Source organism: Gymnogyps californianus, chromosome 28 (assembly GCF_018139145.2).
Source record: "Gymnogyps californianus isolate 813 chromosome 28, ASM1813914v2, whole genome shotgun sequence".
NCBI lineage: Eukaryota > Metazoa > Chordata > Aves > Accipitriformes > Cathartidae > Gymnogyps > Gymnogyps californianus.
Genome location: NC_059498.1, coordinates 4,039,823 through 4,059,442, shown reverse-complemented (window position 1 = coordinate 4,059,442; position 19,620 = coordinate 4,039,823). Strand labels below are relative to the sequence as shown.

General features: G+C 44.5%; 1 protein-coding gene and 1 long non-coding RNA gene across 6 annotated transcripts in view; both read right to left on the bottom strand.

Moving 5' to 3' along the window:
- The window catches only part of TANC2 (tetratricopeptide repeat, ankyrin repeat and coiled-coil containing 2), a 253,232-nt gene extending 250,138 nt beyond the window's left edge, over positions 1-3,094 (bottom strand). The window contains 1 exon segment of the mRNA XM_050911874.1: positions 2,944-3,094. The gene's annotated coding sequence lies outside the window, so the exon portion shown is untranslated.
- Positions 3,095-5,340: 2,246 nt separating this feature from the next.
- The window catches only part of LOC127026543 (uncharacterized), a 61,403-nt gene continuing 47,123 nt past the window's right edge, over positions 5,341-19,620 (bottom strand). For all 5 annotated transcript variants that reach the window (XR_007767756.1, XR_007767754.1, XR_007767755.1 and 2 more), the window contains 2 exons: positions 16,640-16,785; positions 5,341-11,702 (listed from right to left, as the gene is read on the bottom strand). This is a non-coding gene — a long non-coding RNA (uncharacterized LOC127026543). The remainder of the gene's footprint in view (positions 11,703-16,639; positions 16,786-19,620) is intronic.

The following is a 19,620-nucleotide window of genomic DNA, read 5'->3' as shown; positions in this document are numbered from 1 at the left end:
ATCATTCTGCTCTAAAGAAAATTCATACTCAAAAGTTTAAAGAAAAAGAATCAATGTGTATACTCACAGCTTTATACACCAAAAGACATGAAATCGGGATTTTTTTTCTTTTATTTTTAAAGCAAAAGATTTTTTTTAGTATTTCATGACGTGGAATTACAGGTGTTACTAGCCTCTCAGTTGATCACAAGTTTAACCACCTCTAGAAAAGGTAAACTTAGATAAAACAGAAGGAGGAACATAATCCTTTTCTTTTTTTTTTTTTAAATGAGAAAAACCATGCACAAAGTTGGGAGGGTTGCAGGTTACTTTTTTCTTTTTTAATGTAGCAAAGGGTTGTTATAGAGTTTTCTGGCTGCCTTCTTATTGTTTTCCTTGTGCTACCTCATAAAAAAGAAATACTACTACCAATTTTAACAAGCATCCTGAACCTAAAGAAAATGTAAGATTCTATATGAATGAAACTTAAATGTGTCATAGGCAAACCAAAGAAGGCCTTGCAGATCAAGTGTTCTTCTAGAAATATATATAAACCAAAACCTGCAGAACTCAGTGTACAGAGTGCATAATACTGTACGTGATGCACATTTGGCCCTTATACAGTTTGCATTTATGAGCATTAATATTAATAAATGAGAATTTACAAGCAGAAAGTTAGGCATGCTTGTCTGTAATGTTGCATAAAAAAAATTAATCTTTTAAAAATTCACTGCACATAGCAGGTATGCTCATGGATTTCCCAACATCAACATATATATCACTTGTATTCTAAAGGTTTAATTGAAAGTAAATCTAGTGTATGTAACCTGAAACGTTAAAAGGTAATTGTTAGGTACCTTAGAAGACATGTTTTTGTTCAGAATATATTTCAATTTAAAAAAACACAAGCTCACATAGCATCATGGGAAAACCAACGGAAAAGACAGAAAGATGAGAACAAGACAGGAATTGCTACAACGCAATCAATATTGATAAGTTTATTTTATAAAATTATATTAGTCATCCAGTTACACTGAATAGGTAACCAGTAATTCACATTGTAATTACAAGTCTAAATCTGCATGCAAGTATGCTTCAACATTCTATGACCACAGTCTACATCCAAACAGGGTACGGCCCTACCACTCCTCTCCACTCACATGAAACTGGTAGTAAGTTTGGAGTACACACAGTGTTTTGCATTTATGATGCACTTAGCAAGAGTAACTACAAAAAAGAAGCACAACTCTTTAAGTAGTTTATTTTTTTAGAAGCTCCAGAGTCATAATGGCCACAGACCTCAACCGGTTTAAGATAGTCTTTGCCTAAGCACTACTGCTTTTTTTTCCCCCTCGCCCGACAGTTTGTTCACAGAGCCAAAAAATGGGATTTTGATTATGGCAAGTTGCAATATATTGTACTTTCATAATTCGACTGCACGTCCATCATACATTTTCTAGATAAACGTACCTCTACACAAAGTATCCATGATCTAAGGTGTCTCTCACCACTCCAGTAAGAAAGCCTCATGTGACTAGCTAGCAAATTCTCTTCAAGATGTTCTCGCCAAAAGGCACTTAATTCACTAGCTTCTTTCTTTTTTCTTTTAATTCACACATTGGGAATGGATGTTTTCAGTTGCGGGTTTGGTATTTAAGTTTTGAGGATTAAATAAGAAAAACAGACAACACCCAACCTTTAGCATTTTGAAGAAATCATTCCAAGCTCCAACCTGAGAAATGCTGCAAGCAGGGTTTCATTGCCATGTTGTTGTTCTCTATGGCACGTTCGCTGTATTTCTTCTTGTTCTTCTCCCAATTCAACACTAATTTGCCCTCATTCAGTACACTGTAGCTATGCTACACTCCCCAGCAGCACCAATTAACCTTCATAATTTAATTGCTCCACACATTTCATTCTCCTTATGCTATTTTCACCTGCATAAAAGCCTAAAATCCACATCAATGCATCATTCTCTAAACCAGCTTACTAACATATGCTCCTGAAGTTCCCAACACAAATGGGGGTGAGAATCTGTCTTTTCCTTGCAAAACATACATCTGAGAGAAGCTGTCTGCCTCATCATCTCTCATTTCTTTTTTACATTTTAGCCCCCAACAATCAACCCACGCCTGTAACAGAAAGATACTGTGTGTCATTAGACTCCACACTCCTTACTCACCCTATGGGAGGAATAAGAGGGAGGATGTTTAACCCTTGTTTTTCTCCAGCACTACAGAAGCAGCAGGCAGGGAGCGGAGGGCGGTGTGTGTCTCACGTGCATGCTACCTGCAGCACGGCCCCTGTAAATAAGGGGCCATTCTGCAAGAAAAATGCCTTCTTATACCCCCCCGTAGCGTTTAAAGGGATGGATCTGAATTCTGCAGCACGTGATTTGCGCACGAAATACTGATCACTTACCTTTTAAGACTGCGTGCCGCTCTCTTAAAAATAGGTGATTTCTAATTGAAAAGATGGAATTTCTGAAACTCTACCTGCACGCTGCTCGTGCCGACCCCACCTTTCCAGCCGCTTGTGCTCACCAACGCCACCCGCCGCTGCCCCAACTTTTATTAACGAAGAACAACCCCACCGTGAGCCGGTCAGCCCCAGCCCGCCCACGGGGTGCGGGCTGAGGGGCGCCCCCCCGCTGTCACGGGGGCTGTACCTGCCCCCCCACCCCCCCGCCGCGGTGCGGGGCTCTGCCCGGCCCCCACCCGTGTGCGGCACCGCGCGGGGGGAGGGGCGTGGCGGGGGGGGGGGTCTCGCCGCGATTTCCACCCAGACACCGCTACCCGCCGCCCCCGTCCCCTCCCCGCCACACGCCGACATGTCGCCGGGCGTCGCCCCCTCACGCCCCCCCCCCAATCTGTCGCCGCGGGGGGGTGGTGGGGGCGCGCACACACACACACACATACACACGCACGCACACACACACGGCGCCCCGCGGCCGCTGGCCCTTACCTGGCGCGACGGCGTCGCGGGGCTCCCCGGCGGCCCGCGCCCCCCTCACAGACGCACCGCCCGCGGCCGCGGCTGACGAGCGCGGGGTGCCTCCCTCTCACCACATCGCCGCCGCCGCCGCCGGGGTGAGCGCGCGCCCGGAGGGGAGGGGACGGGGAAGGGTGGGGGGCGGCCGGTCTCGCCCCTCCTCGGCGGCGCCGGCTCCGCTGCTCCCTCGCGGCCCAACTGCCACAGCGGCCCCCTCCCTCCCCGCCCTCCCTGCCGCCCGCCCGCCGCGGCCTCCCCCGGGGAGCGGCGGCCCCCGCGCCTCTGCCCCCCGCTCGCTCGCTCGCTTCAGAGCGCGCCCGCCGCCGCCGCCGGCTCACGGGCGCGCGCGCTGGGCCAGGCGGCGGGGGGAGGGGAGCGGGCGGGGCGGGAGCGGCGCTCGCCCCCCGGGCGGGCGGAGGGGGAAGGGAAGGGAAGCGGCGGGCGGGCGCGCGCGCGCCCCCGGGCTCCCTCCCTCCCTCCGCGCTCGGAGGTGAGCCGCCCGGGAGAGGCGGGGCTGCTTTGGTTATTCATGAGGGGGGTGTGGCTATGCAAAACGCGCGCCCCTCTGCGCCCGAGCGCAACCTGCGCCGGGGGAGGTCTCCTCGGGAAGGGCGGGGCGGTGCCGGGCCGGGCGGCTCTCTCCTCGCCTTCCCGCCGCTCGTACCTGGCGCGGCCGCTGCGGAAGGGGGGCGGGGGGGGAGGAGAGCGGCGGGATGCGTCTTAATCACATCCGTGATCGCCGCCTGCGATAAGCCCCGGTCGGGAGCGAGCGGGAGGGCGCCGGCAGGCTGCGGCGTGGCCAGAGCAGCGCCCGCGCCCGGCGAGCGGGAGAAACTTGAGCGGGAGGGAGGCGGGCGGGGGGGGGGCAGCGCTGTGGCGGCGGCGCCGCCGGGCCCGTGTGTGGGGCGAGCGCGGGCTCCTCCTGTGAGGGGGGAGCGCTGCGGCGGCGCGAGCGCTTCCTGCGACGGGGAACGTGGCGGCGGCGGCAGCGCGGGCCCCTGCTCTGAGGGGAGGCGGCGGCGGTGGGCGCGGGCCCCTGCTGTGAGGGAGCCGTTCCCGCGCGCGGGGCGCCCTCGCCGCAGGCGGGGAGGCCGGGGCGGCTGGGGGCCGACCGATGCTGTGGGAAGGGTCTGCCGACAAGGAGGGAGCCGACGGCGGGCGGCTCGGTGGGCCGGGCTGCGCTGCGGGGAACAGACCTCAAGCGGCTCCGGCATCTGTCAGCGCCTCCAGCAGGGCCGAGGCGTTAAAACCGCGTTTGACTGCTGAACCTGTTCCTGCAGGTACCGCTCGGAAGGGACCGGGGATGAGCGAAGGGATTTTTTGGCGATGACACGTACTGAGGCGATGGGAACGATCACCGAACAGTGCCCGTGTGCTGCCCGTGTAGGCGGAGCTGCTCCAGGTATCTCCCGTAGGTGTAGGCACATCTCTCTGCTGTGAAAACACCCCCACAGCCTTCTATTTTTTTTTTTTTTTTTAAAAAAAGGAGACTTCTGGGCATAATACCTGAAAACCAAAACGTTTCACTCATCCTCCCCTACAAGAGATCAGACAGACAGTTGAAGACCAGGTGCAAAAGGAACACACAGGAAGAGAAAAGCTATATTACCTGTTAAAGCTAATATAAACATTTATTTAAATTACCAAAATAGCTTAAGATACACATTGCAACTAGCAATCCAGTCAGCATATCACCATTGCTTAATTGTCCACTGTGAATGAAATAGAATAGTGACAGAAATTCGGTTTTCTCATCAAACTAAAACTGTGTTATTTTTGCACAAAAAAGTACATGGTAAACAGAATTTTGGTTTTATCTGGTTATTTCCCTTTAAGAAAACTAATATTTAGGTCTTAGTCAACAAAATAATCTTTTTAGTCCAGTACAAAATGTTCCCTTTAATTAAATTAATTAAAAGTATCTACACTCCCTTGGGATGGATGCCTTGTTAAACCTTCTGGGTGCAGATTACTTGCCTCCATCTAACCCCAGAATGGTTAAGAGCTTTACATCACATCTGCCCACAGTGCCAAATTAATGACCAAATAAATTAAGCAACAGGGTAATCTTCAGTTGTGAGTCAAGAAAATTACTTGTACAAAAAATAAACTGCAATAGAAAGAATCCTTCCTAGGAAGTGTTAATAAAAATTGGAGGTCGCTCTGGTTTGGATTTTATGTGTGTTAGCAGAGCTGATAAACAAGATGCCAAGTTTCTGGAATTAAGCTTGGATCAGAGTGAGTGAATATATGTCATCTGTATCATCTGTCACTTCAGTCCTTGGGTTTTGCTTTCATAGGAGAGTGGCATCACATAAAACAGTGCAACAAGCGCTTTTAAAAAAAAAAAAAAACAACACAGTAGGGAAATCTTCCAGAAATATTTTCATCTAAATCTGTAGCCTCCTGTCTCTTTCATTACTTCCAGCAGAAGTGCTTTCTGTAATTGCTTATCTTTTGTTGCCCTTTAGTCTTTTTAAACCACATATACTAGAGGGGAACACATAGACAGAATAATTCCCATTTTTCCTTCAGCAACTTATTAGCATAGCAAATCACTGACTCTGTGCACAGTTACAGTACCAAGGAGGAATAACAGTTCCACCTACAAGAAAACATTCTCAGAACTGATGTCAACTGTTTTATATATGTACCCATATCATTCCTAAGAAAACAGATTTCAAGACATAGGTTTGTGAAAGAGGGAGGATCGGATGCTTCCAGTACAGAGCTGAGAAGTCAGAGGGAATGAGATAACGGCAAAAGACCGGCTTCCAAATGGGAAGAGAGGAGCCACAGTGTCTAAATATTTAGTTATTTGTGTCCAATCCAGAACTGGTGCTAGTCACGTGTGAGAACACCAGAGCAATCGCGCAGGGTCCGTTTCCCACCCCCCTGTTTGGCCATGGCCAGAAGTGGATGCTTCAGCACAGGCAGCCGTGTAGAAAGGTTCCCCAAGTCCTGTGGCAGCCGACAACATTCATGGCTTTAGGACCTCCTAAGGACTTAGGCTACACACGCAGACCCTGTGTACTCCGTACCAGTATAAGCTGGGTGCCTTCCGAGTGACAACACAAGTAGGCAAGGAACTTCTTCAAGTCAATACTTGGGTTTGAAGTCCCTGAGGCAGAGGAGAGGACTGAAAAGAAAGCATCCTTGTTCTCCACCGATGACAGCCTCCCTTGTGTTTTGCAAGGAGCCAGACCCTGCTGGAACATAGGGAGTTTGCTCTGAAAATGCCTTTTGGGACACGCAGGCACGCTTAGTTCCTGGATCCTGGCTGTTCAGGTTTTGGTATAAATAAAGCACCAAACTGCCCAGACCCATAAGACTGGGTTGGTCTGTGCCTATGCAGAAGCAAAACTATAGGTATTTCAAGAGTATCAACACAAATCACCTATAGCGTTTAAAGTCTTCAAAGATTAGCTAAGGGGTGAGGGGCGAGTTTTCAGGATCACCATTCCTGACTTTGGTCCAGAAATCCAATGCAAGTTCCATTTTGGTCACATCCACACCGTATTACATCTAGCCCCTTAGCGTTATAACCACTCGTTCAAACAACTCTTTGGTGAACTAGGGAGCCAAAAATTTCACAGAAAACCTCAATCAACTCTTTATGTTTTGTACGTTTGTGGTGCAAGCTGACATGAAGTTTGCACAACAGCAAAGAAAAAATTTGGCTGTAATAAACAAGATGTTGTCTCTTAAATAGCCAGAATGCCTACAGGAAGATATGAAAACACTCGGTCTTTTAAATCATGTATACCATCGGATCCTCTCCTAGATGGATTCTATTAAGTATGACCATCTGAAAAATAAATATTGCTTACAATGTTTGTTATCTAAGAAATATATGCCTGTGGAGAAAATATTCTCGTATAACCCTGTAACTGTGAGATACTACTTTTCTTCACACTTCAGCAGTCTAAAAGAACACAGGGTCTGCCATCCCTTCAGTAACTAATGAAAGGCATATCTATTTGTGTAGCCTGGGGAGTTTTGAAATAGATTTGTTTTTTTGCAGAAGGAAAGGGAGATTTTCGTTTCGCTGGCTGTTTAATTTTAATTTTTGCAATTTTTGGCAAGAGCACCTTGAGCTGTGGATAACTGACTCTAGTTTGTCTAAAGCTAAATAAATGCGTGCTTTATAACCCTTCTTCTGCCACCAGCGTTGCATTTTAACACCAGCATTACCCTTCATCCGAGCAATGGCTGAAACTGGGGCTTGCTAACAGAGCTTCAGAGAAGGAAAAAAGAGTAACAGGATGAGTAAAAATAGCTTTATTTTCCTGTATACACCTGTTTTGGAGTGAGATGACCAGGCAACGTGAAAGGAACTGCATTTTGGGAATTGCAGGATTAATACCCAGGTTGTAGTTCTTTCAATAATAGAAGCCAACAGACATAAAACTTTTTCTGCTTGCAGAGCTCCGTCTCCTCAGAAATATGTATAACCAAACCCCAAAACTCCCTTCGACACTGAGAAAAAGAGTGTTAAAGGCTACATAGAAACAAAGAGCTGGTGACACATACCACAGCATACCAAACCTACATCAAACGGTCCTGCCTGTAACGAAGCAACTCACAGCCGTTCCCGTTTCCCTCCTGCAGCAGATGGAAGTGCAGGAAAAAAGCCACAGCCTTAGATGAAGTGAAAAGGTGTTTGGCCAAGAGATGATGAGCCTTGTGCCGTGCACCAGAGGTCTGTCAGAACGGGAGACTACTGACCTCCAGAAGGATTTAATTCTGTGTGATCAGAGACCCTTCGCGGAAGGTCTTGCCCACGGTCCTCAAGAAATTTTCAGCGAGAACAATAGCGCAACAAATGACATTGTGAAAGAAGGGTGTTAGACAAGATGTTAGACGTTGCTTTGGTAGCAGCGAGCAAAGAGTGCTTTTACGTAGGATGATCATGTCCCCTGTCTAGCCAGTGTTTCCTCCTACCCTAAAACTTTTCAAACACTGCCTGATGCTTTCTCAGGTTTTCTTTTTGAAAATAGGTAGCTGAGTGAGATTTTCTTAATCCACCAACCAAATGCAGATGCCTCAGTCCAGAATTCTGTCTAACAGAAAACACCCATTATTAAAAGAACAACGTTGTACGTCAAACTCTAACTGCAATTTTGAAAGAGAGGACATATTTAAGCAGCTTATAATTTGGCAACAATACCAATCTCACCATTTTCCTCGAGAGGCACTACAGGAGCTTTCATGATTGCATGTGATCAAGATAACATCTTGACTGCAATAACGCACCTCTGGCACGCTGGGGTACACCTATCAGTGAGCAAACAGCACTCAGTTGTAAACAAAAATCTTCATAATTGTACCTTCCGCTTTGTTAATGTTACAGAATTAGCATACTCTTTGTAGACAAAAGATACCAGCATTTATATATATGCTAGACCAAACCAGGATACCAGCTTTTGGTATTTCCCCATTCAATTACGCCAGGACCACCTTAGCTCAGTTTTTAGAGTTCACAAGATCACTGTTAATGACTGCAGGTGGCAATCAGACAAATGTTCATTTGGGGTAGGAAAAGCTTCACACCGTTTTCTACAGCTATTTATAGGCCGGGTTCAGTGGCTACTGTAACAATTTTGGATTACATGTGCTGTTTATGGTCCTGAATAGAGATAGAGATACACTGAGAGCAGCTAAAACTGCATTTCCAGTTTGTCTGCATCCATTAATTAAAATTCCAGCACATCATCCTTTGTAATTTATGTTCCAGTGTTCTAGAAGGATACTATATATGGACTGGTACTTTGCTGTGATGGTCTCAAGACACAGGCAGGACAAGACTCATTGGCAGACCAACTAGTACAGTTGGAAAAATTAGAAAAGCTTTTCTGTTTGGTGTTTGGGTTTTTTGGTTTTTTTTAGACTTTTGCTACTTCTGCAGAGTTCAAAGTTTGCTGTTAAAGGGGTTGTGCACTCCAAAAACTTGCCTCACAGTTCTAATTACTCCAATCAGAAGACGTTACTTCTACTAATAAATCTTGTCCAAACTGAAGTGCCAGAAAAAGACAACCAGTTTCTGTGTTATTTTCTGCCTGTCCCGCCTATCCTCTTATCCCCTGAGAGAATGAGCAAATTAGCATGTTTAGCCTAAAGAAAAGACGACGACAACCTTCATGTATGCATGAGGTCAATAGGAGACGCAAAGAACCGTTTGTTCTCCGTGACTGCAGTGAACAGGACAAGGGCTCAAAATGCAGCAAGGATAATTCTGATTGGAAATTAGGACTAATTTTCTAATTGCAAGGATGGTTAAGCATTGAAATAGACTACGTTTAAAGACTGTGATGCCGCCATCCATGGAGACCTGCAAGAACAGTAAGCATTTGTCATAAATAAAAGAGATACAGTTGGGCCCCATTTTGGGCACTGGGGTAATGACTTGGAGATTCCTTGTGAAATTCATAGCAGGCCTACAAAAACAGATGCAACTTATGAATCGGAGCAGCAGCATTTTGCACACAGGATGAAGACAGACACAAGGCCTGCTGCAAATTACGATTTTTCTAGATCAGCATGTCTTAAGCTTTTCAGGTATATGGAAAATAAACTCTAAAAATTTCTCCCAGATGATCATGAATCTTATCATTAAAACATTTAACTCAGGACACTATAAAGTTGATGTAAATCATATATGTTCTTTTCCGCATGCGTTGGTAGGTCATTGAAACAATTTGCAGCAGACACCTGAGGTATCTGTAAGGAAGATAACATCGCTCACCTTCACAATCAGACTTGGGGAATCTTCAGAAAAATACCAGTTCTAAAGCAGTGATAAGTATTTCACAAGCCAACAAAATAAGTAAGACTACTTAAAGTAAAACTGTCAGAAGTTTGATGAGTTGATTTAATATGCTGTATTTTAAAGACTACAGTTTTAGTCATTTTTATGAAAGGAAAAAGCTTTGGTTCACTCCATTTGTTTCTGTCAAATACACTAACTCTTAGCGGTGATGGAATAAATGCTATTTAGTGAAACTGCTAAAATAGTCCGATGTATTGCATTAACCCCTCGCAGTGCTAACAGAACATGTCAGATTCTTTTCCAGCAGAGCATGTCTCCTGTGCAACTCGCACAGTAAATCAGTATAGATTTTTTTTATATTGCTTGCCTACACCAAAATCCAAAGCGCTGTATGAGCGGGTATTTTGTTAACTGAACAGCAACACTGATGAAGGGGAAACGGCACAGTAACTTTTTCTGGACATAACAGCACTGAAACGCTTCCTTCCCCGTATTTCTGGTTTTCAGTTTACGCTACTGAACCCACTGGAATCAGTCAGGGTTGTCCCACCGTCTTCAGCGGGGGAGAGACCTGACCTTTAGCGGTTGGTTTAGATGGAGCTAAGATCTAGCAAGCACCCAGGTCCACAAAGTTTCGAGATCCCTCAGCTCCCACTGAAATGAGTTACAGTGACAGAAACTGCCATGTTTTGCAGAAGTGAACCTCACAGCAGGAGATGTGGAAATGCCTCCCGTCCAAAAATTGCTCCAAGTCAGACCACCATAAAGAATGGAGAGGATGTCTCCATCCAGAGCTTAGACACAATAGCTGCTGAATTTTGCGTGAGAATATTTTAAAAGCATTGTTCCTATCTCCAGGAGGATCTTCCAACTCTGATACACTATCCCAAGAGGGCATCATTATCACGAACCACAGCAAAGCTCCAAATCCTTTTTTCATGACATTCCTAAACTGTTTGCTCCACCCTGATTCATTTTAGGAAACTGATAAGACAGCTGTGAAAATACACCATGTAAAGCACTCTCGTATTACAAACCAGCTGGCAGAATCTGCGCTTTTTTTTCTCCCAAGGGAATAAAGATTGTTGTTTATTCCACTTTTCAAAAGGCATATGAACCAAAACGTAACCTTCTCTTAATTAACCCAACTGGTATTGTTAAGTAGGTGTGTACTGATATAACATTTTGGCTTGCAGTAATCAGCAAAGCAGCTGCCTCCGAACCATGTGTGGGCCATACTCAAAAGATTTACTTATTATGAAAGGGGGTGTGGGTCTTTCCTTTCATGAAAATGCTCTTCATTTTCACTGCTCCTCTTCAGTGTCTACTGTAACCACTACCGCATTTCTCATTTGACAGCTTCCTGTCACCAGGTGATAGCTATAAAGATCTGCAAAGCTTCTGTGTTCAGCCCAGCGCAGTACTGATAATGCTTCACGGCAATTTTTTTTTCAGAATCGTGTATCTTAAAGGCAAGAACATGATCAAGATGCAGCTTGCTTGGCCTGTTACGCTGTGGTCTGTTTGAACACCCTTCCTACAGTCCTTCCCAACTGCTCTGTTATTTTACGGAAACTTCTTTCTTACGCTTTCCTGAACTGCTGTTGTGTGCTATCAAGCTGTTGTTGTTTTACACCCTAGAGATGCCGGCAGTTCAGTGACAGATCCCTCCGCTAGAGACGTTAGCACTCTGATGCCGCACAGGAATCCAAATCTTCAGGACAAATGACACTATAGACATACTTGAGCTGAATTTACAAAGTGAAAAATGATGCTTTGATGCTGCAGTTCCTTTTTCACGGTTTCCTTACTTCAGCTGATCCCAGCTGTCTGCTAGCAGTTACTATCCCAACCCTTGCCTCTTTCTCGTCTTGTTTTTGCACTGATACTTAACAGCAGCCCACACATGAGAGTCTTTTCTTCCTCTTGGTCCAGATGTGATGCCTGCAGCCTAGACCTGCAACTGAGAAACAAAGTTTGATAATGGACTTACAACTTAACTAGGCAACCCTGGAGAGCTACAGATTGCTTCTGCTACCACCGGACTCGCCGTGTGCATGCTCCTGGCAAAGGATCCCAGGAATATCTCCAAATTATCTGTATTAAAATGCATCCTGGGATGGGCAGGATGGGAAGGGCTCTCTGCCACAGCTTTCAGTCCCTTTCACTATTATTTGAGCGTGAGTGAAATGTTCACCTAAAGTAAATGTATCCCTTAGGATGCAAAAAAAATACGGAATGCAGTTTCTAAATCAGCGTGTCATCTTGCAGGGATCCTGAGAAAAGGGAATTTGGGGGCTGAGTACGGAACTGGAAGAGATGTACTAGAGGTGCTCTGCTGCATTGTCCCTAGGAAGGATTTCCATGTGTAAATCCCTCTGGGAATATTATTGCTTTCCTCAGCATCCCATCCTAGTTGCTTTTGAAATCCACAGAGGATCGTAAGTGAACAGAACCAACGACAGCGTGGCTGTGTGGCTCGTGCCTCTCTGAAGCCTTTCTGGGGGTTTCTTCACTGAAAGAGGGTGATTCGAAAGAAGAAACCACTCTGTATGCAACCAATTATTGCCCGAGTGCTCCAGAATGAGTCGAAGCCCGGATAATTCAGACCACAACGAGCCCTACAACTCGTGCCTATAGCTTTGTAATGCCGTTCCTTCCATTAAGAATATCTGTTGTGTAACATCAGATACTTTGCAGTTAATTTTTTTAAGGTAAGTCATATTTGAACAGAATCAAAAATAAGCAAGAGCTAAAATATCTGCAGTGCTGGGGCTGTGCCAAACACCCACAGATTCTGTACCCTGTACTCAAGTCTTGTCAAGTAGCTCAGCACATCTTTATTCTAATCATTTACTTTCATTTTATGCCTAACAGAGAATTGTCCTGATTACTCAAGCAAAGCACAGCAAGAAAAGTACAGAAAACATTTGGTCAGCTTTGGGCACTTGGTGCTGCTGTCAGTAGTCTAACCTCCACAGCACTCTTACATCGAAATATTTAGGCATATGTGCAATGATACATATAGCTCCTGACTCTTCTTCCACAAAGTCTTTTAAATAAGTAATCAAATAACTCTAAGCAGAGAGGCGGCAAGAACTGTTGGAGGTTACAGCGTGACTTGTTATAGCGCTGAGAAAGGCCAGCGGTTAGTAACTCTTTCTGGCAATGCAACTCAGGCCAGGGGTTTCAACCTAGGACCGTTTACTGTCGTCCCCGTGACCATGGACGTCTAGGTGTTGCAGAAGATAAACTGAGCAAGTGCTTTTCTTTTACATAGGCAAGCTCTGCATATCTACACAGCCAGTGTTAGGTTATGTGATAAAATGCTCATCTCCACACAAAGAAAGGAGCAGAGAGGAAAACTGACAGGTCAGGGGCACCCAGGCCTGCTCCTCGCAGCGCTACTGCCTGCACCTGGGAAAAGGGAGCTGCAGCAGCCTCGACTATCGGGCTAGTGGATTTGGCAACCCCACAACAGGCACCAGCCTCTACAGACGAGTCCATGCAGCAGTCTATTTACATGGCATTTCTCAGGGGACCAGCATCACCACTGGAACATTTCTGAAGTCTTTATAAAAAGAGTTCAAAAATCACTGTTCTAATCAGAACAGATATAGAGTGTGAGGAGACTGCCTAATGAAATAAGGTCTTCAGGAAACTTAAGCATTAACAAATGCTTGTGTGTTGTGAGGAACTGAGGTGACTACTTTATTGATGTTATAAAAAAATGAGTGATTCACCAGTAATCTGCATGCCATTTTCAAGCATGTAAAAAAAACACCAAAACAAAACAAAACACTACATAGCTCCAACAGAGTGCTGCGATCAAGGATGATCACTGTACCTATGACAAGTGTTGCTGCACTGGATGTTCTGAAGGCATTTGAAAGCAAGTACTCTGGCAGAGCCAGGATGGTAGTATGAAGGGAATAAAGGAAAAAAGAAAAAAAAAGATGGCAAAAGAAAAAGAAAAAAAGGTGGTAAAAACCCCCTAAAACACCATAAACAATGATGACACTATTCGATAGCTGTCGCCGCAGCCACAGCCGTGGGGACACCTGCTATTGTAGCAGTTGGACCTGATGCAGCTGAAGCTGGGTTTTTTCCTAGGAACTTCCTAAAAATCTCTCTGCTGCAATAAAACACTCCAAACTCATGACAATATGGTAATGCAATACTCTTTATACAATGCCTTTAATGCACTGTGGCATAAAGTGACTTTGCCCAAAGATATCATCATAAGCTAAAGGAAGGCAACTGGCTGCTGTGTCTAGAAAGCGTGAATTAATGTCAGCCAGGTTTTCTCCTCTCCTGTGAAAGGGCATACTGCAGACTGCTTCCCTCGAGGAGGCTCTGCAAGTGGAGTTGCTGTTTGTATCCGCTCCAGTTTGGAATTAAGAATATTTCTGTACTCAGTCACCATAGCAGAAGGTCATAATATTTTTTCTACCTCTTCTTTTGGTGCAAATATCACACTCAACAACAACAGCCCCTCACAAGAAACATCAGTCAACTTCTTGCTTGAATTCATTTCCTTCTTTTATAAATTTGTGCTGTTGAATAATTCTTCCTATTTAAGAAAGACTTTAGGAGCAAATTTAGGGAGACAGACTTAAATCTTTTAAGAAGAAAGGCTTTTAAGGAAGAAAGAATTAGCTAGTGGAGGCAGTACGGCACAAAGGATAGCAACAACACAGATGCAGAGGAGAAGCCAACGTTTTCAGAAGTGGTCAGCATTTACCTTTTCAGCTAATGTCAACACAGTATGTAGATTTTTTTTCCCCAGGGGTAAGAACAAGTCTTGAGAACATAGGTAGAAGACCAGGAGGGTACAGAAATCTGTAAGGTAGGGCTAACACACATACACTCTACAGGTTTATAAAGACAGACTGCATGCACAAAGTATTATCAAGAGTTTGCTTTGATTTTAAAGCCCATATGACACTAGGACACTTCTCCCAGAGGTGCAAAAATGCTCATCCAACAGCATTCTGGTCTCTCAAATTTAGGAGGTATCTCTCAAATAGGACTTGAATACTGAGAGTCACAGTAAAGGACATGAGGAAACAACAGGGTACAGCACAGAGGCAAAGTCAGGCAGAGCACAGGACATGGTAAAAGTGAGTTTTAAGCACACAGAGATGAAAATAACCCAAGGGAACAATTCCTCTTCCACCAAGGAACCTCCTTGTACGCAAAATGAAAACAGAATCTTTTCTTTGCCACTTGCAGAATAAAAGACGCTTCTCTTGACTAGGCGATGTGCGAAGAGAGAATAAACGTCATTTCTTCATCTGGAGCTCAAACAGACAAGAAACACCCCTGACTAGTTTGTTCCAGTCAGAATCAGGAAAAAGACAGTAAAAAAAAAAAGCCTGTTTTTCTGTAGCTTCACTTTCTTCACTTCACACCCCAAATTATGCTCACTTTTATAAGAGATGGAGATCATTCACGCTCTTTTGCTGAATGAAAAACAGCAGCCAGGCCGCTGGTATGAAGGAGAGGCGATCTGTCCCATTTGTTACTACAAGCACCCACGATGAGGATGCACAGGGAATGTTGACTGTACCAAAACAAAGAACACTACGATAATATGGTCAGCTCAAAGGTGGAGTCTGGAGCAAGGGGAAAGGCAAGACCGAGGCAACGTCAAAGAGGAAATCTATAAACTGCCCGTGCTACGGAAACGCTGGGGGCTCCTGTTACTCCAGAGCAGCAGGTGTACTGGACCGGCGGCTGACAAAGGTCACCCTGAATTGGTCACGATGAGTCCTTACATCTAGAGATCTGAGAGTATAACCCCACTGTAACACTAATGCTCTTCTACAGACAGGGCTTGCAGTTTGTCTCTGTCCTACCTCTTCGGCTGTCTACCCTCACACAGTAATTTCTAGCAGAGGTGGCTTACGTTCTAATATTGAGTTAATGATTGACTCTATAAGTGTTCCTGAGGTCAAGTTGTTAATAAAGCTGCAAAAGAGTGTGACCTGGGAGGCAAAAGTAACCTTGTAGTCCAGCTTTTGGTACAATAGCTTCAGGAGTCATGTCCTGAAAAAGTTTGGGTGCAGAAGATTAAAAGTTAAAATCAAAGGTGAGAACAATTAAATTGGGGGGGGGGGAGAGACACGGACACGACACGACACACCACCCCACAAAATTCCCAAAATCAAAGCGTTGAAAAGCTTAAAGTTAAGGTAGTCCCGAAAGGGAGAGGCCTGAAATAGTGCTTAAGAATTCAGATTTGAGCAGGAACTAGAATATTCCTATAGAGAATAAGCTGTGATTTCAGTGTGTCCTGGTGGAGCATTATCTCTGCTTTATGCTTTGTTCCTTATCTATGGGTAATAAATAGAGACTCCTTGTAGGTTGGTGAGATGATTTGATCAAGGCTGGATTTATTAGAATAGGAAAGGAAGCAAACGTAAGAAAATGCCTCAGAGTCCGAGCAACTCTGATGGGCAACAGTCACTTGTCGAGGCAGCAGGATGATTTTTCTTTGTTGGAGAAGGACAGTGAGACCCTGGCAGGAGGTACAGGGAGCCCAAGCTGGATTCATGGGCGAGAGGAGGTTCACCGAGAGGCGTGCAGGGCCAGTTTTTGCTGGAGTTTGAAATAGTTTTTCAATTATTACTCTTTCGAGCATAAGGCAGATAGTCCCTTTTCCCCAAGGTGCAAGAATTATCTAAACTAATGGCTTGGTATCAGAATTTCTGGAAAGCCTCAGAGCAGGGTACAGTACGTGCTAGACCTAAACTAACACAGAAAAGAACTGACCCAGGAAGTTTAAGATATAGATACATTTTTTGTATGGCAAAAAGATACACTTAGAAGTTTTAATGTCACCTTCCAAAAGCATTCTTAATACAGGCCTAAGGTATTCAAGTTGTTATCCCTTACCTTATACCTCCCTGGAAATTGTTTTTGGGGCCTTATATAATGTCCGATGCAGTCAATGGGAGCGGTTTTTGAACGACTTCCAGGAGAGCCATTAAATTTCCTTCTTGGCTGCCTTCAAAACATGCTGCAAGTTTCAGCTATGAAACCTATGTGTATGAACAGAAAAATATCTGAGCAAGTTAAAGAGGAAAACATTCTTCAAACATGCTTTGCACCGTCCACCAGTAAGGACACAGCACAACGGCAGCAAACGACTGAGGACACAGACATTGTTAATTCTAGTAATCCATTTGATGTTCAACTATAGAAATAATATTTATGACACTCAAGAAGCTTTAAGAGAAAGAAAAGGGGGGGGGGGGGGGGGGGAGATTTTCCAGCACCAGGAAAACCACTTACAAACTGTAATATTTGAGAATGATCTCATACAAAAAAAGATTAAGTGCAGCAAAACATGTAACTGGAAATGAGAGAAAGAGTGAAATGTCTTAAGATCTAGCATTAGAGGAATATATAACAGTTTTGTCAAGAATTATTCACATACATCTGCACAATCCCCATCCATCTATTTTTACTTTTTTTGTGGGCCAATAAAGAGAGCTGCGTAGTCAATCCTAAAAATAAGCACTTAAGCGTTAAAAACCATTTGTATCACAGTACAGAAAAGAATGATTATGTTCAAATTAACCTTTCCTCACAGCTTATGTAGTTTCAGCCATATTAGACTGAGGGCACAGCATAACCTTTTCCTCACTCTCAGACAGGAACAAGAAAAAACACACAAGAAAAAGGGCTGGATGATCCCAATCAGAGACCACCTTAGCCCAATCCTCCTGCTTTTGCATCCTATGAACTCTTTTCTCCAGGGGTTTTGCATCCCAGGTAAGCCGCTCTACCCTGTAGTACGCAGGTTTTTCAAGAGGTCGCACTAGATACGGCCATGGTCCCTGCTGGCCTCAGAAGCTCAAGGTGAAGTCCAGGCTCCGTTCAAACAAATAGCAAAACTCCCTTGCCTTCGAAAGACATTTCCCACTGTAAATTCCAGAGTCATTTGCAGAACTGTCCATCTGCGTAATTGTTCGCCCCCATTGTTGGTTTCTGTCAGCGTTACCTTCCCTGCATACCTAATAGTGGATTTGCTCTAGTTACTTAGTTAATTAGCTTTCAGAGCATCTACTGTATACCAGGTAGGGCTACCTGAATGGCCATCCTATAAATAGGCTTAATAGCGGCCAAATAAAATAAATGCTAATTTCTTTCCCTACAGGCAAGCTTCAAAAATTGGGGACATTTCTCCAAAGTAAGTTCTCAAACACACGTTTACAACTGGCCATAAAAACCCAGAGGTAATTCTCCTGGAGGAGGGACAGAGATTCCATGGGCTAAGGTTAGGCCCTAGGTCTTCCCAGCGTAGGCTCTGCCTTTGCCACATGATAAAGGCAACACCGTGCAACCCGCTCCTCATCGTGTGCCTCCCAGCCACACAAACCGTGCTGTAATTGTCCGGCATCGATACTGGCTCTTTTATATTCCCTTTCAATACAGGAAAAAATCCATAATCTGACAAACGCTGATACTATAGTCCCAAAGTCTCCTTATTTACAATACTGGAGTATTACTGGTATTGACAAAACCATTCTCCAGTGGATGCCATTAAACTAGGCATTTGTTCAGCCAACACTGTTTCAATGCAGCTTGTTTATTCAGCGCCGTTGACATTTCCTATAGTTTGTTTAATTCACAGCAGTGGCACCTATAGGTGAGAGCGGGGCAAATTAACCCGCCTTTGAAGCTACAACCGGCCGTCAAAGCCAGCCAGAGCTCCCACAGCTCCTTGCATTTGTTTATAATACAAGGGATAATTTTAGCAGCATTCCCTTTTGTTTTTCCTCTCTATTTAGAAAACAAATGCTAAACCTTCTGAGGAATATTCAAGAGCTCACTTGCCATTACCATGAGCCACGCATTAACCTCATCAGCAACAACAGGACTAAAAATCACTGTTTCTGGAACAGAGAGCTGAGCAGATGAGTGTTGCTGAGCTGTCGGGACAGCTGTTGAGGGCAGGAGCTCCCAATCTAAAGAGATTTTTGCCTTTCAGCTAACAATTTTATTGACGTGCCGTAAAGGTCCTCCCCTTTTTCCTTGCTTCCAACTGGCCTTCCAGATGCTATTTTTGCTAAGTGTCCATGACAAATCTATTCCGTACTGTAAAAAAGCCAAAGGTTCTTTACACCAGTAATTTAGCTACGTCTGCCACGGCTCCACTGAAAATATCACAGCTCCACTGCTGGGGCTTTTGACAGCACAGTGTAAACACACAACTGCAGGCAAACAAGTCAAAATGAAATAATGAAAAGATAACAGCTGGAAGACATGAGTCCAGTGCACTGTTCCCTCTGCTTTATGCAGTTACTGATTCTTGTGCAGTCAACTTCCAGTATCTCTAAAGAAATAATGTTTATGTGTTTTATGCATACTTTGCCTTGGTGTTAATGACAACCCAATAGGTGATGCAAAAGAAAATGAGGCCCATGGCAAAGACAGCTCAGGCGTAAGTGATGAATCAAATCAAATGGGAGCCTCAATTCCCTCCGTTCCTATTGCTTAAATCCTTGGCTTTGCAATTCTAACACCATTTTCATTGTTTTAATGTCATTTTCTATAGTCTTTTGGTTTGTTGTTTAGAGGAACTAGAAAAAGCAAATTCTTTCTCTCTCCTCCATGCTCCATCATTGGTAGAACTTGAAGAGGTCAGAAAATTTGGGCAAAAATATTTTTATTAGAAAAATAAGATGTAATTTAATTTCAGCTGTACTTGGAAAAAGATTGCTTCCAAACACGTTTTCAGGCTTTTGTAGAGTGAGCTTTCCCTCCTGACATAGGCACACACTTCACTACAATTTTCCAAATTTTTCCAGCTGGAAGACAGTACGAATATGTGGGAAACACTGTCAAGCTTTGGAACACTTTCCAAATGA